Source organism: Chenopodium quinoa, unplaced genomic scaffold, assembly GCF_001683475.1.
Source record: "Chenopodium quinoa cultivar QQ74 unplaced genomic scaffold, ASM168347v1, whole genome shotgun sequence".
NCBI classification, from domain to species: domain Eukaryota; kingdom Viridiplantae; phylum Streptophyta; class Magnoliopsida; order Caryophyllales; family Amaranthaceae; genus Chenopodium; species Chenopodium quinoa.
In genome coordinates, this window is record NW_018742924.1 from 973,874 (window position 1) to 981,182 (window position 7,309).

The following is a 7,309-nucleotide window of genomic DNA, read 5'->3' on the forward strand; positions in this document are numbered from 1 at the left end:
TTTGTAGACTTCTTTTTCTTTCTCTTTCACCTTCTCAACTTGTTTTTTAGCAACTTCCTCAACCAAAGGGCTCTCATCTCCCTCATTCTCAATCGGACTCTCTTTCGTACCACTTTTTTTAGACACCTCACTCTCAAGGACCCTACCATTTCTAGTGGTTATAGAACAAACCGGTGCCTTAGGATTAATTCCTTGAGAAGGTAAAGAAGAAAGGGTAGCATGTTCTTTCGAGGTGTTGGCTAGTTTAATGATTTGGGTATCAAGCATCTTTCCATGAGTAAACATGTCATGAAACATTTTGTTACTAGACGATATGTAATCATTCAATTTTTTGGCTTGATCTACCATGACATCCTCTAACCCACTCATAGAATGAGATAGTTGATCATGGGAATTATCACTCTGCCCTTGGGTCTTTGGAGTAAATTCGGGTGAGGGACCTCTTTAATTGTTTTGATAATTTCCCTTACTTTGGTTACTCCAATTACCAATACCTTGATTTTGGCCGGAATTTTTATTATTGTTACCATAACCTTGGTTATGAACCCCATATACTTGGTCGTGACATTGATCATTATAACCATAGTTGTTATGGTTACCACGAAACCCTTGGGTTACTTGGTTCCTATAACCCCTATTTTGATTATAACTATCATAGTTCCCATGGTAGTGATAATTCCTATTCCCAACATTCTTTTGAACATTGAATCTAGGTCCAAAATCATTATTATCGACATAATTCACATGCTCATTGTTATTTCCATCATATTCATCACATCCATAACAAGGAACATTGGGGCAATAAGAAGCATCGTGATCATTCTTTCCACACAAATCACAAACCAAACATTCTCTAATCATGCAACAAGAAGCGAAAAGAGGGTTAGACTAAGCAGATGTACCCCTTCCCGAAAATTGGGAGGGAAGAGTTTGTGTTTGTGAAGGAGCATTCTCAAGCTTAGTCTTGATAGAAACCACCTCTTTTCTTAAGTCCGAAAGTAGTGTGGACGAATTTTTGATGGCATTGAGTTGATCAATCGATCCATTTTCGCTTGTCGACTCTATCTCAACTTCTTGCCAATGCATGTAGTTCCTCACTACATCATCTATCATATCCTCAACCTCTTCCACCTTCACTAGTGGAAAAATTGCTATTAGCAGCACCCTATTAGCAACTGTCGTTAAATATGCTAGCTACTAAAACACTAATTGCAACTAGCTAAAATATTGTAAGTTACAAATACAATATCATTAGCAACTAACATAAATATGAACGTTGCTAATAATAGGTGGGTAAAAGTTAAAACTGATACTAGCAGCTGGCCTATTTAATGCCAGTTGCAAATTCCGTGGCATTTGCAGCTGACACAAAAATGCACGTTGCTAATAAATGTCAAGTAAAAAGTAGAAATTTTATTGACCAAAATAATTGTAGCCAGCCTTAAAACGGGTAAATACAAGTTAATATCTGAGATTCACAAAATTTGTTTATCACATGACAATTTTGTAAATAAATCAACAACTTTTTCCATAAAAGTGGGTCATACAGTGATGATGACTGGAAAAAGTTGTTGATTTATTTACGAAAATGTCATGTGATAAACAAATTTTATTTATCTAGAGTTAACTGGCTTCCTCACTTAAAACGCCAGCTGCTAAAAACTACTCTCTACCTTATTTTTTATTTCATTTTATTGTTTTTATTATTCAAAGTTAAAAGTAGTTCTCAGACTTCAAACCCTCCTTCGTTTTCTCCGCCTCCCTCTATGGATATGAAGCTATTTCTCTCTCCTCATCAAACCCTCATTAATCAAGCTTTCCTCAAAACGTCACCCTTTCTCCTCAATTCTTCATCAAAGTAGTATTCACTTTCTCTCCATTGATTTGGCTACTTAGGGTTTCAGCGAGGGAGAAGGCGGAGTAAACGAGGTGGTTGCTGCTCAAAAATGACAATGCCCCTTTACAATCCTTTGTTGCTTCAAAGAATCATCTTTCTCATACCTCGAAATAGAAGCTCTTACAATGGAAACTATGGAGTTCTTAATTATTTACCTGGAGTTTGATATAAGAAGTTTTATCGTATACGATGAGGTGTTGCTCCTCCCTAAGGTATTCGATATTATTTTTCTTAATTTCTCTTATTTTTAATGTTTTTGTTATGTAATTCTGGTGTTGTATATTTAAAATTATTAATTTTTTGCATTTCACATTTGTAATTTTGCTCTGATTTTGATTTTTTGCTGCTCTGATTTTGATTTATGCTTGTTTATCAGTACTTTAACTCATAGGTTACTGTATTGTTTTTTTAGATATTGGAGTGTTTTTTTATTTATTTATTATATTGACATGCCGTGGTTTGATTAATTAATTTTCATTGCCCTGATGGACTGTTAACATGTTGTGGTTTTGAGTATAAATTTATAATTAAGGGCCTGTTCTCTTCCGTTGAAATTCAATTCAGTTCAGCTCTTAATTTATGTCTAATGATATTGCTAATGATATAAAGCCAAATTTTATTCAGCTCTTATTACAACGACAATAATAATAATAATAATATTAACAATAACAATATTAACAATAATAAAATAATAATAATAATAATAATAATAATAATAATAATAATAATAATAATAATAATAATAATCAATAAGTAATAAATAATAATAATAATCATCAATAAATAATAATATAATAATAACAATAACAATAATAATTGAAATAATAATACTAATAATAATAATCAATAAATAATAATAATAATCATCAATAAATAATAATAATAATAATAGTAACAATAATAATAATAATAATAATAATAATAATACTAATAATAATCAATAAATAATAATAATAATAATCAATATGTGTTTAAAATGTTTAGAGGTTTCAAGTTTTTAATATATTTTCTATAAATTTTATTATTATATAGTATATTTTTCGTAAATATTTTAATATGTACATTTGTGTATACACATATGTATAGTAATAAATAATCAATAAATAATCAAAGATCACTAATCCGTAGTTGAAAATCACTAATTAATAAGTTTAGTTCAGCTGAAGAGCTGAGTTCAGTCAATCTGAATAGGCCCTAAGTCTGATTTAATTTTGTATAAGAAGATTTGATTATATCTGAATTAAGTTTGTATGTTAAATTATTATTGCTTTAAAGCTAATAGGTTTAAAGCACTACTAAATGGGGATGTGTAGTTACAATTTAAATTAATAAATACTAGCTTTTGTATCTTCTTCTTGTTAACTTATCAAATGCAATTCCTCTATTATAAAAAAAATTATATGATAAGTGCCATGCTTTTATGCAAAAATGACATATCAGCTTTATTTAATTGGATACTATGCAGGGCTCTTGGCTACTAGTGATAAAAACGACACAGGGTTATATGCCGATCTAGATATCACACCGGGAAAATATTTCATTTTTTTGATGGGGTAGGTGCTATTTGTGTGATGGTTTAATTCTAATTTCACTAGAATTCTCAATGAGGTGCTAGCCTGCAAGGTGGTGGACGGTTGTTTAGTTAATGAGAATCTTAATGCCACTATGGATATCACACCGAGAAGAGGAATATTTAATGTATTTAGAACATTATACTATGTAGTGCCGCATCCTCCATAATTGGTAAATTACTTTCTTCCTTAACTCTTCTAGATATGTTTTTGTGTTGATAACAACAATTTAATGAAAAAACTTTTTTCATTTCTTGTCTAAAATTGTTTTAAGGCCTCATTATTGTGTTTCAGTTAAGTACATGTTTTTTTTTGGTTGCTGAGATGATATAATTTTTAGTATTTGTTGGTATATAAATCTAAACACCTTAGATTATTATAAGGTTGTAGGTTCTTGAAATAGAAGATTTTTTTGTTGTTACTTTGCTTCTCTCTATTATAAATCTCTTTATTGCTTCCCCTTCATTTAGAAATGTCCAGATTGCTTTAGCTGATCCTTTTTACCTTCCCTTTAACTGCAGGTTTTGACAGTAGCTTTCAGAAAGAAGCTAATATGAATATATAAGCTATTCATCTTTCGGCTGATAAGGTAATCCATTCATTGAGTTTTCCTTTTATATGATCTACTAGAAATCCTTTCTTGGTTTGGTAACTATCGGTCTACCTATGGTATGAGATTTACCATCACCAACATAATTATTGGCATGTAATTCCATTATTCCCTGCATATTTCGATGGTATGATTTCTAAGGGCTTTGGTTATTATTTTTTATGATAATATTTAGATTTCGATGATAATATAGGGATGTGTTTAGACAAGTATTTGTTCTGTATTAGTCTATAGAACTTATATCATATGTTCTTCAGAATTTTTATCAAACACACTCCCTATATACAGCTTCGTATGTACAGGACACTTGACTTGTAGACTCGTAATAAATATCGAATACTAGAAAGAACAACAAACTTGAGGTTTAATTTTCTGTATTTGAAGTATATAGTGGATGAATCTCTTCTCTTGTGAGTGCAGTTCCACAAAAGAGCTACTATTGATCTTGGAACATAACCAATAGTTACTATTTGATTAAATGAAAATAACTTGATTTGCATGTCATAATTCTAAGCAAGACACTTTTGGATTGGCCACAAGCTAAATGAAGATAACTAATAGCTCTTCTCTCCAAAATATTTTCTTGCAGGTTTTTTGGAATTAAATTTGTACTAGATAAAATCATGTAAATGAAGGAATTGTATCTTGTAGCTACTAATGTTTTTAGTTTGGGGATGTTGTTGCTACTTTACTACTTAAAATGAGGATAGTAGATAGTTGCTGCTATTTATTTCAAGGTCTTAATATTTCAAGCATGAAAATATAAAAAATTTATATCCTTATAATTTGTTGTGACCAATTCTTGATGCTAACCAAGTATAATTTGACTTACCTCTTCTGGAAGAGTAGGTTCCTCCCTCCTAGTTTTCTGTACACATACTTTATGATCTATATATGTTATTTAAGGGATGAGCCATTAAAATTTTTGAGCATCTATTTTTAGTGTTAAAACTGTTGTGCTAAACTATGTCACACTTGTCTAACACTGATAATCATCAAATGCAGGACCCATTAATCATGTTTGACCTTTAAACTAACATAGGTGGTAATAGTGACCATGGTCAAAAGCAGTCAACAAGGAGATATCTTGGGGGAACTTTAAGGAGGAGTACAACTATCGGGCGAGAGGGGGGTGGGGGAAGAAGGATTAACGAGGTAAGTCAAACTATACTTTGAACGTAAATCTTTGCACAAACTTGAAAGATTTGTAAGCATGATGATCTTGAATTATTACATTGAATTCTAATACAAATTGAAATCTGTACTGGAATACATGTAACCATAGCATCATAGCTCTGTATAAAACAATATTGTTAAGTAAATTTAACAAAACAACTAAATTTTTCTTATGGTTATTTATTTTTTATTTTTATTTTTTATTATTATTTTTTTTAACGATTGATTGCTGTTTTGAATATAAAATATAAAAGGACTATGCTATGTAGTTGCTGCTTGCTGTAGCTTACATGTGTGTGCTGCTGCTCTTGTGTGGTTGTTTGCTGCTGTTGTCTTCTGCTGCTGGTAGCTGTAAGCTTGCTGGCTGGCTGCTGTTGGCTGGGTGTTGCGGTGCTAGCTGGCTCAATGCTGCTGTCTAGCTAGCAGCTGCTACTGCTAGGCAACTGTGTCCTGTTAGCTGGCTGCTGCTTCCTGGCAAGTGGTGGCTGGTTGGCTGGGGCTGGCTAATATTTGTTGTGGATATTAACCCTATTATTAATGTGTTATTGCTTCCTTAAAGGGTTACTGTAAACCTCCCTTCCTCCCTTTTTGTTTTTCTAGTGATGTCTTATGTAGTTTTTTTATTTTTTTTATTATTTTTTTTTTATATTTTATTTTATTTTTTATTGAAGCTTATTAATTTATTTTCAAAATTGCAGCAACCAGCTAATTTCAGGATCTTTGGTTGAAGATAAACCACAATCTGCCAATTCAGCAAAGGGAGAAAGAACCTCTAGCACGAATAAAAACAATATTGATCCAATACTGTCATTCCCAGAAGTAGTTATGTGTTTTTGTAGCATAGACTGCTAGAGTGCTAGCCTTGTAATTTTTTTAAAAAGTTTGTAATTAATGTATAATGCAAAAATTAACAAAAAATTTGTTACAGTAGTACCTTCTATGATCTATTTCATCCGTCAATTTGGCTAAAACAATTTGCATTTTTTTTAATTTTAAAAATTGACTGTTCGCAACTGGCTGAATTATATGCCAGCTGCAAATACGTGCTATTAGCAGCTGGCCTAGTACTCGGCCAGTTGCGAATAACACCTTTTAAAGTTTAAAAAAAATACTATTTGCAACTGGCCTAACTATATGCCAGTTGCGATTGAGTACTATTAGCAGCGGGCCAAACTATATGCTAGCTGCAAATATAGACTATTTGCAACTGGCCAATAAATACGCCAGTTGCAAATAATGACTATTAGCAGCTGGCAAGTGCCAGTTGCTAATAATATTCTTATTAGTAGCCCCCGCAATAGTAGCCCCATGTGCCAGTTGCCAAAAGTCACTTTTTGTCAGTTGCTAATATCGTTTTTTCCACTTGTGCATATTGTTATGATTGAGCCTCCGGCTCCGGCATCAAGACTTGACCTCCCTTAAGGACCCAAACCACCATAAAAAATTTGAATGATTTGGTAAGTCGGAATTCCATGTTGAGGACACTCTCTTTGAATAATGGAGCAATCTCGCTCTCATACCTGTATACAACCGGAGTGCCCAACTCCTTCAAAGTAACCCTTGGGACTTCTCTTATGTTAACTTGCACACATAAACTCAAAAGAATTGATTAGTAGCACGGCTACAAATGTAGTCTATTAGAGAAAAATCTTTTTGTATTTTTGAAATTAAGTGAAATAGACTCAACAACAATAGCAAACAACTACGCCATTCCCTGGCAACGGCGCCATTTTGACTAAGGAGGAGACTAGGTCGTTAGACTAATCTTCCCTAGGCCAAACAAAATTTGTAATCACTCAACACACCCTTATAACTAGCATAGGAGTAAGTCGAGGGTCGAACCACTAGGAATGGGAGGTGAAAGCTAATTTCTAGAGCTAAGCTATTTCGAAGAAGTGAAGTAAGTTGTGTGTACTCTAAAACAACTAAGAAAACGAGATTAAAACCAAATATATCAAACACTAGGGTTTAGGATCCACATATACATGCAATGGATACAACTAATCGGGATTGGAATTGACAAAGTCGAGTGTTGCGAGGGAAAATAAATTAAGC

At 32.5% G+C, this 7,309-nt stretch overlaps 1 long non-coding RNA gene across 1 annotated transcript; it reads left to right on the plus strand.

Moving 5' to 3' along the window:
* Nucleotides 1-1,618: 1,618 nt before the first annotated feature.
* LOC110728339 lies at nt 1,619-6,219 on the plus strand. Its single transcript, XR_002512670.1, has 5 exons — nt 1,619-2,109; nt 3,363-3,640; nt 3,990-4,057; nt 5,084-5,233; nt 5,953-6,219. It is a non-coding gene; the product is annotated as an uncharacterized LOC110728339 (long non-coding RNA).
* The last annotated feature ends 1,090 nt before the right edge of the window (nt 6,220-7,309 follow it).